The sequence below is a fragment of the Pteropus medius genome, unplaced genomic scaffold (genome assembly GCF_902729225.1).
Source record: "Pteropus medius unplaced genomic scaffold, Ma_sr-lr_union100, whole genome shotgun sequence".
Taxonomy (NCBI): domain Eukaryota; kingdom Metazoa; phylum Chordata; class Mammalia; order Chiroptera; family Pteropodidae; genus Pteropus; species Pteropus medius.
The window spans coordinates 20,472,377-20,488,068 of record NW_024351730.1 but is presented as its reverse complement, the minus strand read 5'-3'; the positions used below and the strand labels follow the sequence as shown (position 1 = coordinate 20,488,068).

At 37.5% G+C, this 15,692-nt stretch overlaps 1 pseudogene; it reads right to left on the bottom strand.

Annotated features, from left to right (window-relative positions):
• Nucleotides 1–10,513: 10,513 nt before the first annotated feature.
• LOC120588151 (eukaryotic translation initiation factor 3 subunit F-like) lies at nt 10,514–12,521 on the bottom strand (annotated as a pseudogene).
• Between the last annotated feature and the right edge of the window lie 3,171 nt (nt 12,522–15,692).

Below are 15,692 nucleotides of genomic sequence, written 5' to 3'. Positions count from 1 at the left end.
CTGTTGTAGCGGGTTCTGGGGAGGTGGTGGCTACTGCTGTGGTGGGGGGTTCTGTGGTAGTGGTGGTGGCTGTTCTTTCAGTGGTTCTTGTAGTTTTTACTGTGGTGGTGATGGGTTCTGTAGTGGTTGTGGTTCTGGTTGTAGGTATAGTGGTTGTTTTAACTGAGGGTTGAGGTTTAGGACAGGGTCGATGAGGATGTGCAGGTTTAATGAAATGTGGGGGTTTTGGCCCTATAATAGGTACTGGAGGGAAAGGTATTGGTTTAAAATGTGGAGGGAATGGAGGTCGTACACCAGGTTTCAGTGGAAAGGGTCGATGTGGAATGGGCCTTGGGCCAGAGGGAGGAGGACGAGCTGGAGGAACGATCCTTGGTGGACCAGGAAGAGGGCGTGGTGGAACCCATCTTGGCTTGTTGGGTGGAGGGTGTGGTGGGACCTGGCCGGGTCGATGTGGTCCTCTGGGAACTCTATGGCTATCACTGAACTGTGGAGATAAAAAGCAAACAAAAATAAAAAATAAGTTTATAAATTTGATCAATTAAAGTTCAAACATTAGAATATATGCTTCTAAAAGTCAAACATTCATATATTTTATGGAGAAAATAAGTTAGGAAAAAAATAAATACAATATTTCCCTTCCCTTCTGGAACTCTGAGCACTCAATAAATAGTAGGGTAGTTATAAAGCAAAACAAAATAACAAAAATAAGACAACTTTACTCTCTGACCTACAGGTTTTAGAGCAGACCAAATTACCGTAATCGCCTAATAAAAGAGACCACCTTTGCAAGTAATTTCAAATGAAAGTAAATGCTCCCATGGAATGATTCACAGACATTTGGTTATGTCCAAAACATCCTCAGAAACATTTGGACCATGCTGACCCATTTGTATAACCCCATGTGCCACGAACAGCTGGGCTACTGAGATTTGAAGGGTTATTATTGGCAATGCAGACACATTTATTGTACCAAACGTGATAGTGTTTTTTATGTATTGATCCTGTAATCCAAATGTATAAATACATATTATTGGCTGTTTGCACTCAAACATGTTTCCTAAGTGTGGATGTTTTGTACAGCACCAAATTTCAAATATTATTAGCATGGATCGAATGTTCCTGTGGACATCTTTGCATGAGAACAAATATTCTGTAAGGCAGTAGGAACTGCATGGGAATATTCTTTCTTACTCCTCATTCTAAGAATTCGGTGAGACCATTAATTCTGTAACCGTTTATTTAGAAACTATTATATGCAACATAACTTTTAAGGGCTAAGGGAAAAAAATTAAGATATGAACCCTTATTTACATAAGTCTGAAATAAAATAGGAACTAGAATCCCCCCCCACCCCCCTCCACAACTACATTTAAGGCAATACAATAAAAAGTCTGTAGGAAGCAGTGTAATGTATTTTTTAAGACAAAGACACTGGAGTCTGATGTTTAGAGCCAGTCCTTCCATGGTAGCAAGCAAGCTAGGTGTTTACACCCTTTCTGCCTCTTTATTCTCATTTCTAAAATGGTTATAGAAATGGTTCTTATACAGTGGTTGATAGAATCATATATAATCTATGTAAATTGCTTAGACATAGTAAATATGGTAAGGACTTAATGTAAATTTGAGCTATTTTGTATTCCATGGTTGAGTGTGAAAAAATTTGGTTTATAGATCTGGTAGCAGTTCAAGAAATAATTGTTAAATGTGCAAAAAATTCTAGATGCAGTAACAATTTGAAGGGGAATTTTAGTTTTGGCAAAAGATAGAGGATTAACGATTGCCTTGTAGGAAAAATAACATTTGAAATGAGGCTTAAATAGTTAATATGGGAAGGGGAAAACAAATTAGAAATATGTTGTAAGCAAATGAGTAGGGTCAGGAAAATACAAATCATATCCTGGAAACAGTTAGAAGACCATTTTGTTCAGAAGAGATGGTTCATGAAGGTGCAAACCTCTGGTCACTCTCTTGCAATCTCCAAATTTTTCCCTCTGTGTCTTTCTACCATATTGCCCAAGAAAACATCAAAATTTTGTATCAACTCTATACAAATTTCCTTCTCTATTTCTACTTCCAGGCTGGTGAACATTGCTAAAGAATACCACAAATCCCTAATATTATGAACACAAGAGATTATACTGTCTACCCTCATCTGGTACCTCAGTGGTGCTAATCTGTTCTTCCCCATTTCCCTCCAAATGTTGTTTCCTCAGCATCCACACTCCTTTCTATCCCTCTTTCCTCCCATCCCCAACAGAGATGATCTTGCCTTTTATTTCACAAAATTGAGGCTATCACAAGAACTTTGCTTTTCTGCCCACATATCTATAAAACACACCTATAATCACTTGTCCCTCTTCCTGTTCACGAACACCTTCTTCCCCTGTATTCTATATAGATTTCCTCTCCCTCCCCAGGGCCTTTTCTCTCTTAATTATCACTTTTCCTTTCAACCTCTTTTTAATCCCTGACTCTGTTCTCTGGGGCTATAATATCACCTTACATCTGATATATTGAAGAAAACTGTTCTCAAACTAGTGTACTCCGTAGCTATCCTTTTTCATTCTTAGGCTGATACTAGGTAAAGCTAGACTCGATTTTTTGTTTCTACTTTCTAATATCCTCTTTGCTATTTATCCTGGATTCTATCCCCAACATACAACTTAATTTCTTCACAAAGATCAGAGATGACTCAAAAATGACAATTTAGTATAAAATTTGGCATGTATAGTCAATGAAACTTTAATATTACTTTCTGTAAACTCCTTAATATTGTTGTTAATCTTATGACAATTTCATAAATGAAGTATTTAGGCTTTTACATGCCTTATTGCCTTTGTATGTATCTCTGTAGCTCAAGAGTTGGGAAACCAAAGCTGTGGGCCAAATGCAGCTTGCATGATTCGATAAATAAAGTTTCACTGGAACACAGCCATACCCATTTGTTTATTGAACTCTACTGGCTGAGTTGATCAGTTGCTACAGAGACCATATCACCCAAAAAGTCTAAAATAGTTACTGTCTGGCACCTTTCAGAAAAAGTTTGTTAACCCCTGTTCTGGCTATTATTACTATCTACCCTGTGTTCTCCAACAGATTTAAGCCGCTTGAAGTCAGAGATCATATTTATCAATTTTTTATATGCTTATTACACTACTATTAATGGGCAGCATGAAATAAATATTTATGGATACTATTCAGGTATGTTAGAAGTTTTGTTTTTTTGACAAATCATCACTGATGATGGCAGTGAGAGTGTGTGGAAGGAGACTATATCTTTCTGTGACCTTGCAGTGTGTTCATGCACTAAGTTTTGCCTGTCACTCAGAGTAAGAACCAAAGCTCTGCGAAGGCTCATGAAACTTTATGCTCTCTAACCTGCCTCTATCCCTCTGGTCTCAATTCCCATTCATCTCTTTCTCTCTCACTCTGTATCAGCTCTCCTAAACTCATTCCTCATATGAGGTGAGCATGCTTCTCCTTCAGATTTTGACATTTTCTATTTCCTCTGCTTGCATGACTTGTATTTTAACCTCCATTAGGTCTCTACTCAAATGTCATTTCCACTTGGCTATCTTATCTAAAATTTTAACCTTGTTCTTGTCTCCTCTCACTTCGCCCAGTGGTCAACATTCCCTCTTCTTTTTTTCTGCATTACATATAAGCTGCGTAACGTTAGTAACTTGTCTATTTTGCTCACTGCTGTTTACCCAACCTGTAGAATAGTGCCAGGTAGACAGCAGGTGTTCAATGAATATTTTGAGGTGACTGCATTATATGAAGTAGTGATAAGCAGAAATGTCCCTTACGTGATTGCAATCTGCTAATTCCTTCCTTGCACAACGCAAGGAGCCAACAAAGCTCTTCCCTTGAAGACATCTGAGAGGAAGAAATTTTGAAGGAGTCCTCATTTGTTTCTCAGTTTGTTTTTATGGCTTCTGCTGACCAGAGCCTTGCTATTCAAAATATTATTTGCTGACCAGCAGCTTTAGTATAATCTGAGAGCTTGTTAAAGGTGTAGACTCCAGGGCCTTGTGGAGATCTATTAGATCAGAATATGAATTTCTATAAAATTCTATTAAGTTTATAAAGTTTTGAGAAATGCTGGCTGGCCTAGATGATTTGACAACTGCTTATAGTCAGTTCAGTTCAAACTAAGGGTTTTGGTTCATTTTTGGTAATTTCTTATTACCTTTTCCCCCAACTTTTACTTCTTGTTATTAGAGATTAGAAACTTCCAGACTAACATCTTAATCAGAACATCTTAGTGAACAGATTACTGCAGACAAAGGACTCTCTGTGTTAGGGATGGCAAGTGCTGGAAAATGTGCTGCCTTTAGCCATCCTCTGCATGGTGGACATCCCTTGTCAATTATGGACCCTTTGTTTTTGAGCTTAGACTTGGCTTATAATTCATCCCTATGCCATACTTCAGACATCCTAGAAAATGGCATGAGTTAGCAGGTGTCAGAAAATTATTTGTTTTTCATGGAGTCAACTACACAGAAGCCCATTCACTCATTCATTTCTTTATTGAGGTCTTACCTCCTTTACTGCTCTGTGCTTTGTGTTGGAGCATCCTAAGTACCTATCTGGCCTTCCAGGGTTTTTGCAAAGTTTAACTCTAATGTGAGAAAACCCATGTACTAAACTCATGTTTTTTTTAGGACATAGAATCCTTTGCTTCTGATATAAATGAGATTCTATAACCTTTTATACTAGAAAAGAATTTATCTTAAGTTGCATTAGTCTTGCAGTTTAGGTTTCTTGAATTAAAATGTGCCATTAATTTGTAAAAGTTTTCAAGATTGATGCTCTGTGTAAGGCTCCTTGGAACTTTCCTATCATTAGTATGAAACAGAGTTGTAGGAAGGAGACTATAGGTAGCATTTTCTTTGTTTTTGCGACTGAAAATTATTCTAACCGAGAGGTTACGTTTCATTTTACCCAACTTTTCCAAGTCTACATGTCCATGAAACTTCCTTTATCTTCTAATCTATTAACATTTTTGGAAATTCTGAAACAAAATTTATTAATGTGGTGAGAGAAGTCATATTTTTCACAATGTACGGTAGGATGCTCCCAAAAAGTGATTTATTCTAGCATGATAAGTTTGATAATTAATTATGCTCATTAACCTAAGAATTTTTCACTGGATATATTGATTTCAATTGTATCTACTTTAAAAGCTTTCTTTATATACCTTATGCAATTTATAACAATAGCACAAGATATTAATTTGAAAAATCTATTTGAGTGGTCTCAAACTTCAGCATACATAAGAATCTTCTGGAATGCAGGTCTCCAGGCCCAAAAGCCAGACATTTTTTTTTTTTCAGCTCTGGGAAAGGGTCTGAAAATATATATTGTGAATAATTAGATTGAGTGTTCTGATAAAGATATTCCATGCAATAAAATATTGGTCTATTTCAACATCATATTATAAATTAGAATCTGAGCTCTGTGAAAATAAACCACTTGTCCAAGAATATTTATGTTGTTCAATGTACCAGAATAATAAGCCTACACTCTCTGCTTGTTTTACTGCTAGTGCCCATTGACATGTATTTGTTCATTGCGTAATGTAGACTAATGATTATAAATAGTTTCTCTCAGGATAGTACTATATTTTTCTTCTTCCTATAGCCTTAAAGCATTCAATAAGCTTCAATTATATTTCTCTGACAGTCTGATTGTAATTAATTTGAAAACGAAAAAAGGAAGAGGTGTTCCTAGATGAGAGAGTTCTCCCCATCTACCTGTACTCTTTCTCTTTATGCCCACAACTACTTACCAGAGTCATATGAAAAAGAGAAAGAAAAAAGGAAATAGGAACAAGTCTTGTCACTATATTGTTATACAAGAAGGAGAACGTCATTGATATTCAAACTTTGTTTGAAGTTATAATTAATAAGAAGTACATCAAGAATATTTATGACTGGAGAACTTACCGTGAAGCATGCAACAAGAGCCAGTAGGCTGAAGGTGCAAGTTAATGTTCTCATTCTGTAATGTTGCCACTGAAAACAGTAAAATAATTGCTTGTGTTTAGTCAAATTGATCGATATTTACCTTAATTTAAAATCAAAATTAGAAGATTCTAGTACAAGTTATGTAATGTGACAAAGAAAAAGCACAACAGCCTTTTAATGATGTGCTTGACATTTTGGGGAAAGGAAGTAACATATATACACAGCGATATTGTTATGTTTTTGATATTTTATAACAAAATGATGGTACCTGTACTTAAAGAAAGATAATGCCAGATAATTGTTCAAATGCATTTGAAAATTAAAGCAATTTTGGAAAATCCTTGTGGCTTCCATTGATGATATTTGGAGAAACATAACTTATTTGAATGTACTTTTAATAATGTTTGTTAAAATTAATCAAAACATAGATTTCTATAGATTCATGACTTGGGTAGTGTCAGTGTGATGGCACTATTATAAAATTTAAATCCTTAATGCAATTATTTTTTAAAACGAAAAATGTAATTCCTCTGTTAGATGTATCTGAAGACAAAAGAATTGCGTAATGTGTATCTACTCTTTAACATCAACGTACTAAGGTATTATTTTCTTGTTTTTGTTTTTTTTTTCCCCAAGTGAACCCCACTTGATTATAGTTTTCAGCAATTTATCACAAGTACATGGCAAACTGTGCTTTGGGAAGGCAAAGTTCAATCTCCATCATGCTGACAGATTGCCTTGGGGTCAGTCTGATGTCTATCGTCTGTTCTAGCTTTGAAAATAACATAGAAAGAGAGGTCCACAGCATCTTTAGTTGTATGCTCATGAAGCCACCCCCTTAAAATTGCTTTTTCTAATATGCTATCTTTGAAAGCAGTTTAAAATTAGATAGAAAACCCAATCCAAACAAAAACAACATACATGCAAATTGATCATTATGTTTTTTAAAGACTCTTGTACCCATGATTGGCTTTAGAAATCATCTACGTATATCAGCAGAAAAGAGTGAATGGATTGTGAAATTGGATGTAAATTGTGCAACCAGTCGGTATGGCTGTTGTTCCTCACAGTCTTTCAGAAATTTTAAAGATTTGGTGAAGTTTATCACTGACAATATTTTTTTCTTAAGTACATTTGATATTCTTAGGTAGCACGACTATTTCTATTTTTGATTCAGCTTTACTGAAGTATAATAGACAAAGCAATTTATAAGGTTATTTAAAGAGTATAATGTGATAATGTGATATCTGTACACATTTTGACAAGATTCCCCTTATATATTGAGTTAGCACATCTAGCACTCTACATATTTATTCTTTTTTTTGGTTTATTTTTTGGTGAGAACATTTAAGGTCTATTAGCAAATTTCAATTATACAAAAGAGTATTATCAACTATAGTCACTGTGTGTATACATTAGATCCTCAAACTTTATTCATATTATTACTGAGAATTTGTATCCTTCTACCAATATCTCCATATTTCTCCCACACCCAGCCCCTGGCAACCACTTTTCTATTCTCTGTTTCTATGAATTTGACTTTTTTTTTTTTTTTTTTTTTACTTAGCAAAATGCTCTTTGGTTTCATCCATGTTGTTGCAAATGACAGGTTTTCCTTCTTTCATGAGGCCGAATGATATTCCATTATAATATATCACGCCCTATGAATGATAAGCTTGAGAATATGTACAAAAGTTAGAAATTTAAAGTCAAAATCCTATGTGCATATTTCTGATACATACCTTAGCAGGAGATTCTCCTTCAGAACAACAAAACTGTTGTTTAATCTTATTTTCGTTAGATGGTCTGCTTAGATAGCCACCGTTGAAAATTCAAGGAGAAAGAGAACTTCCACAGAAAAATCTTCCTTCTTAAATACCTCCGTCTGGATTTTTATTGGAGTCTAGAAAAAGGTTGAGGGAGGGTATTCTCTGGGTTGATTGTCTTTACCAAAACAAAGAAATGACAGTTGCAGTTGCCAATTTGGCAACTTCATCCATAGAACTGTGATCCAATCTCTGTCTAACAGGCCTTGTGGTAGCATGTGGAATGGTCTAAAACTGTGGTTTTCAAACTTGGCTGCACATTAAAATGAGCTAGGGAGCTTTTATAAAATTCCTAATACTTAGATCTTATCTCAGATCATTTTAAGAGAACCTATGGGACTAGAAGACAGGCAAAAGTCTTTTTAAAACTCCCCTGCATTGATCACAAAATGAAAACTTTTTTTGAGAACCACTGCTGTAAAATAGTATATTTTTATAATGGCTCTTGAAGTTTAGGTGCAATTCATCAGTAATCTTTGACATTAACTTAAGAAGTGGCAAACAATTTAAATAATAGGGTAGACTATAAAAGAAAATATCGGATTGCCTTGCATATATTTTCTCAAGAACTATTTTATGGTTATACATGTGGATATATGTTGAGTTATCATGCAAATTATATATCTTGAAGTTGTAGTCATAAAAATGTGAAAGACTTTTGTTCTAAGGTAGTTTAGTGGTGTGTGTGGTATGAGGTCAAGTAGCCAGACTGGAATCCCAACTCTGGTCCTGGGTTTGCTGCATATTGTATGCACAACTACATAATCATGTATGTTAATATTGCCATCTACAAAATAAGACACTTCCTAGAATGTTCTGAAGATTAAATGAAATTGAACATATGAAAGTCTGACCCATGTGATTAGTAAACGTTAGTTGAAATTTCAATAGGAATTTCTTTCTTCAGTCAATTTTTTAAATATTCTGATAAGTCACTAGTAAGTGAGGTATAATGCATATTTAAATTTTAAAGGTGATTTAAAAGCTTTAGGTGGGGATGAGGGAATTGAGTTGAAATTGATCTTAAACTACCAAGTTTTCTTTGCTGATGATTTCATGTAGTTAACAACAAGAATTCATGCACAATTTATTACTTTGCTAATTATGTTTGATGCATTCCATTGCTATATATTTTTATGACACAGAAAATCTTCCTAGTCAATGCTGAATACTTCATGAATTTTGACCTTCTTTAGTCACATACTCACTTTGAGTAAAAGATAGCTTTTCTTTCTCTTTGGGGCTGCAAATTGTTTTCATGCCAAGATACATTTTAAGCAACGTTTTAAATACAAGGTACAATTTCTAATTGTCATGGAACATTGGCTGTAAAGGATTTAGGATGAACATTGCCAAAGCTGAAACAATTTCTGCATGGGTCATAGCGAACAAAGAATTAGAGTGTCCAAAGCAGGCGGAAGCACACTTCTTTAAAAAACAAAAAGTGTACTCAAGTGAAATTTTGATTAAAAGATGACCTTAAGAGATTGTGACTTGATATTTTCTAGAACAATACCTAAAGTAACAATTATCTTTTATGACAGGAAATTCAGATTGCTGGTGGAGTCTTATTCTTGTTAGTGAATAAAGTTATTTAACAGATAAAAACTTTTTCTAAAGAAATCTATATCTAGCAGAATTAAAGTCAGTGATGTATATTTGCTCCCTTGTTACAACAACCCTTTTATTTCTTTAGTTTTGTCAGTTCTTGCATTATCTACTTAGAGGTTATATTTAAAAACAAATTTAAAATTGTTAATTGTTGATTTAATTCTTTTGCTTTAGGAAATGTGCCTTCTTATTTTTGGTAATACTTCTAGTCTTTAAATTTATTTTGCCTGCTATTAGTATAGTTACAGATTTTTTTTTTTTTTGGATAGTGTTCTTCATGGCATACTTTTTCTATTCTTCCCTGTGTCCCAATCATCCAGTGTCTTCATGTTTCAAGAAAATCTCTTGTAGACAATATATAATTTTTAAAAATTAGATCTGACAATCTTTGTCTTTAATTAGATAATTTAATTTGCTTGTTACTGAGCAAGGGCTTGCTGCCTGATGCACGTAGAAGCCAGTACTATGACATTAGCTTTTGAGAAAAGAAAAAACTGTTATCGCTAAGTCGACCAGCATGATGACAGCAGACAAGGTTAAAATCTGTCTCTTTGACCAAGGGTTTCTGGGTTACACTTAAAGAAGGAATCTAGGGGTGGTTATGTATATTCCATAGAATTACATTATTAAAGCATAATGAGAGTTTAGTATGCATGTGCTAGGGCATCATGTCTTGTTATACATTGCATGTTTGAAATTAGGGGGTTTAATATGTAGTCCATGGTGGATTTCAACTTGGTGATGTTGAAAGGTTACTCTACGGTGAATTCTTTCTTTAGTGTGCATATCTGACTGCATGATTTGTGGTCTTGTCTGTTATTTTTGGAAAACAACTTAATATCTCATTAGAAATAAGACAAAGCCAGTTTGGACTGGTTCTGCAATTATATCCCCCTTACATCTCAGCCTCACTGCTTACCTTTTTGTTCATTCCTCAATCTTTTTTTTTTTTCCCATTTGCAAAAGTGAGGCCACGTTTTCTTAGAGTCACAAGCATTTGACTGACTCAGTGTGACTCAAATCACAAGAAGTCATTTCTATTTCACTCTGTTCTGAGTCCGAAGGTTGAGGCCCAGCATGGTGGGAGTGCAGCTTGGGGCCTATTCATGTGTTTACAAGTTTCCCGCTGAAGGGAATCTGGGACTGTGTGAGACTGGCCAGGGAGGTCACCATGAGTAGGTCATTGATGTTGCAGTTGAGCGTGGTCTCAAAGTCATCAAGAACTATCTTGGGTACTTGGTTAACCAAACTCATCAAGAAGCAGCCTATAGTATTGTTGGCTGACATCTTTCCAGATAGTACATCTTCCGCATATGCAACACTGTGCGTAGAGCACCCTGGATGTCAGTTGACCCTGCTACTTGCTGCAAGTCACTTGAGAGTCCAATCACTCAGTTGGGGCTAAAACAGGTCTTCGTGATCAGGTCAACTGCAATGTGTTCAGTGGCATAGTAGGCTTATTTCACTGTCAAAAGTGTGAACCTCACCCCCATGGTCCTCCTAGGGACATCCATTACCTGACATAGGCCTTGATACTCATGCAGCCATTCTGGAGGCTCCTGTCCACAGCAAGGTGAATAGAGTTGAGGGCTTCCGGGCTGTAGTACTCATGAATCAGCACAGAGTGCTCTGTGATGTTATGGCCTGTAGAGCAGCAGCCCAGGGTGAGCTCATCTGGAGAAACTTTCTTGTGCAGTTCATATATGTTCTTAGCAAATTTCATGTCAACAACAACTCATCTTCTGACTCATTGTGCAGTACTGAAGAGCAATTGTTGACTTCCACTGAGTGCTTGCCAACTGTTCTCAGCAAGGTTCCAAAAATCCTGGCAGCACCTTCTTTGTGTCACTCCTGGCTGTCCACGATGAAGGCCAAAATGACGGTGCAGCTGAACCACATGGCCGCTGGCCGCTGGAGAAGGGGCCTGGTAGAGCAGGACAAGCTGGAGACTGCGCCAGGGATTTAGGTTGGTGCTTGCGCAAAGGGCAGGGTATGGCCCAGGTTGTGGTCATAGCAGCTACTGTTAGGGGTCTGGGGATGATGGTGGAGCTGGAGTTGGAGCTGGAACCAGTACTGGAGCTGGAACCGAAGCTGAAACTCCAGCTAGCCCTGGAGCTGAAGTTGGGGCTAGTGCTGGGACTGTGCTGGGGCCACAGCAGGGGCCTGGGACTGGAGTGCCAGGAGGTGCACTTGCAGGTACTGCCAGTGTGGCTATCGTGTCGAGAGAAAAGGAGTCTCTTATTGCTCAGATTTGAGGGAACTAGGGCAGTCGTGTCCAGGTTCACTTAAGATGGTGGATTAGGTTTCAGACAGTCAGATTCGTTCAGCCATTATACCCCTCTTCTTCAGCTCTTAAGATCTCCCATGCCCACCTCTTCAGCGATGGTCCCTTAAATTCTGAAGACAAGTGAGAAATCATAAAGGCCTCTTTTAACCTTGGGCTTTTGAAATACAGTGGAAAGGAAGGAGCCTAATATAGGAATTTTAGCTGAGGGTCCCAGAGAAGTGAGATTGTATGCCTCAGGCAATGCTGCAAGCACTATGCAAGTGCCTCACTATGATAAGAGAAAGATGTGGTAAAAGTTGGAGCCTCAGGGGTAAATAATCCAGTTTTTTTTAAGAGAAACAGCAGTTAGGGCTTCCAGTCAAAACGGTAGAGCAGGTAAACACTGTGGTTGCCTCTTCTCGTAACCACGTCAAAATTACAAGTAAACTACAGAAAACCATCTAGCTGACCGGAAGTCCTACAACTAGGGACACACAGAAGAGGCCATCACGAGACTGGTAAAAGGGGCAGAGATGTGGACCTGGCTGGTCCCACACTCACATGTGTTTGAGAAGTGGGAGGGGTCTCTTGACTGCGGAGGTTCCCCCAGAGGAGTGAGGGGTCTTGGCCCTACACCAGGCTCTTCTGCTCAGCGTTCCAGTGCTGGAGAAGAAATGCTATATCTTCTGGCTGTGAAAACCTGTGAAATTGTGGCTGAGCGAGATGAGAGTGGCTGGAGTCACAGACATTCCTCTTAAGGGGCCTGCACGTGAACTTACCTAGTGATGGCCTCACTTGCTCTAAGCTCCAGTTCAGGGGCAGAAGACTAAAAGGCACCAGAGACATGTGGGGAAGAACTGAGTTGTATGGCTTCAGAGTGAGGGCTGGAGGGGCAACTTTCTCCCAAACAGAAGTGCTGGCAGAATCCATTGTCTCATTGTTGAGCTCTACCCTCTCCCAGCATTCAGAAACAGGTTGCCACGATATCTGAGTCTTCATAAACCTGGATAATAGGTCACCCTGCCCTGCTGATTCCCTGAGAACTTACCCCACCCAAGCCACCTCCAGAGGCTTTTCCATACAAATGGCCTGCCTCATGCTACAGACTTTCATAAAATATCTCAAAGGTTTGCAAAACTCAAATAAACAGCATCTGGCCTTGGCATGTTCCGTACCTCTTGCTGAACAGCCCCAAGCCTGGCACTATCAGCAGCCTGCTTTGGTTTGCAGTTTGGCCTCTCAAACCAGCATGGAAAGTACCCACCTGTGGACTGCTTAGTGGCTCATGCCAGATAGCCCTAGCAGGTCAGCCTGCAGCTAAACTTGGCCTGTGGAAGCGCCCCTCCAGGAGCCTCTGAGGCCAGCACACCTCATGGCTGGCTTCAGACTGCATCCAAAATGGCTGCATCCAAAAATGACACACCCAAAGGACAGACTGGGCCACGCCCTGCTAAAGCAAATGCTACATTGTAGGGTTAGCCCCTCACCAGCCAGTTCTCACAACCACCCAGGCTGAGGATCTGCTCCTCCCATTGATGTTCAGATTTCAACCAAGGCTTAACTATAACAGAAGTTCACACACAACCTGTACAAAGGACACACCTGGCTCAGGTAACCAGGGAAGACTGTGCCACTGTGCCGCCCAGGACACCTATTACATAAGGCTATTCTCTTAAGACTGGGAGATGTAGCAGTTCTACCTAATACATAGAAACAAAGAAAGGAGGCAGTCAAAATGAGGAGACAGAAAACGTGTTCCAATTGAAAGAACAGAATAAAGCTCCAAAACCAAACCAAAACAAAACTAAACTAAATGAAATGGAAATAAGCAAGCTACTTGGTACAAAGTTCAAAACACTAGTTATAAGGATGCTCCATGAACTTAGGGGAAGAGTAGATGAACTAAGTGAGAACTTTAACAAAGAGATAGAAAACATGCAAATGGAGATAGAAATTATAAAAAAGAATCAGTAAGAAATGAAGAATTCAATAACTAAATTGAAGAATACATTACAGAGAATCAATAGTAGATTAGATGAAGCAGAGTATGGAATCAGTGATTTGGAAGATAAGGTTGTAGAAAACACCCAATCAGAACAGCAAGAAGAAAAAAAATAGAAAAATATAAGGATAGTTTAAAGGGCCTCTGGGACAACATCAAGCATAACAACATTTGCATCATAGTGATACCAGAAGGATAACAGAGAGAGCAAGGTATTGAAAACTATTTAAAGAAATAATGAAGAAAAAATTCCCTAACCTGGAGAAGGAAATAGACATAAAACCCAAGAAGGGCTGAGAGTCACAAACAAGATGCACTCAAACAGGTCCATGCCAAGACACATCATAATTAAAATGCTAAAGGTTAAAACAAAGAGAGACTCTTAAAAGCACCAAAAGAAAAGCAATTAGTTAACTTCAGGGGAGTTCACATAAGACTTTCAGATGATTTCTGAACAGACAGTTAGCAGGCCAGAAGGGATTGACATGAAATATTCAGAGTGATGAAAAGGAAGGACCTGCAATCAAGATTACTCTTTCCAGCAAAGCTATCATTTAGAATCACGAAATTATAAAGACCTTCCCAGACAAGGAAAAGATAAGGAGCTCATCACCACCAAACCAGTATTAGAGAAAAAGTTAGAGGGATTTCTTTAAGAAAAAGAAGAAGAAAAATTAAAAAACAGATGAAAAATATAAATAATAAAATGGCAAATACTACATGTTTATCAACAATTTCTTAAAATGTAAATTGATTAAATGCTTCAATCAAAAGACATAGCATGACTGAATCAATTAGAAAACAAGAACCTTACATATACTTCCCACATAAAACTCACTTCAGATCTAAGGACACACACAAAGACTGAAAGTAAAGGGATGGAAAAAGATATTTCATGAAAATGGGAACAAATAACAACAAAAATCTGGGGTAGCAATACTTATGCCAGACAAAATCGAGTTTAAAACAAAAGCTATAATAAGAGACAAGGAAGGACCCAATAATCTCACTTCTGGATATTTATCCCAATAAACCTATAACACTACTTCGAAGGGACATGTGAATCCATATGTTCATTGCTGTATTATTTACAATAGCCCAAATATGGAGGCAACCTAGGTATTCAGCAATAGATGAATAGATAAAGAAGAGGTGGTACATATATACAATGGACTATTACTTGGCCATAAAAAACAATGAAATCCTGCCATTTGCAACAACATGGATGGACTTTGAGGGTATTGTGCTGAGTGGAGTAATTCAGACAGAGAAAGACAAATGCCATATAATTTCACTTACATGTTGAATCTAAAGAACAAAATAAACAAACAAAACAGAAAGAAGCTCTTAGATAAAGAAAACATTTTGATGGTTGCCAGATAGGAGAGGGATTAGGCTCAGTGAGTGAAAATGGGGACGGGATTAAGACGTACAAATTGGTAGTTACAATATAGTCATGGGGATGTGAATTATAGCATAAGAAATATAGCCACTAATATTATAATAACTATATATGGTGTCAGATGGGTACTAGATTTACTGGAGTAAGTTATATAGATATCTAATCACCGTGTTGTACACCTGAAACTAATATAATATTTTATGCCAACTATAATTGAAAAAATATATTAAAGAAAAGAAAACCAGCAGTTAGTAGCCCCTTAAAGTTAAATCTTATTGTAGGTCATATTCAGGTCAAATGTTTTTGGGTCTAACGGGATGTTATGACTATCTGTGGGAATGAAACTCTCAGCGCATAAGTGATGATCGGAGGGCCTCTGAGAATTGTGAGAATGATTGAAATGACATCTCGAATTTTGATAAACTAAAGTTGGCAGGGCCCAAGCAACTCCCTAGGGGAGGTCTATTTCAAACATATCCTGAGTTATATTAAAACTTCAGCTTCTCAGTTAGTGGTGCCACTAAACAGCCTATCTCCCCATGTTAGGGAAATGTTGAAGGCAGTGTACTCATTGGTTGTCTCATTATTAATAGGAACAAGACTCCCTGAGGTA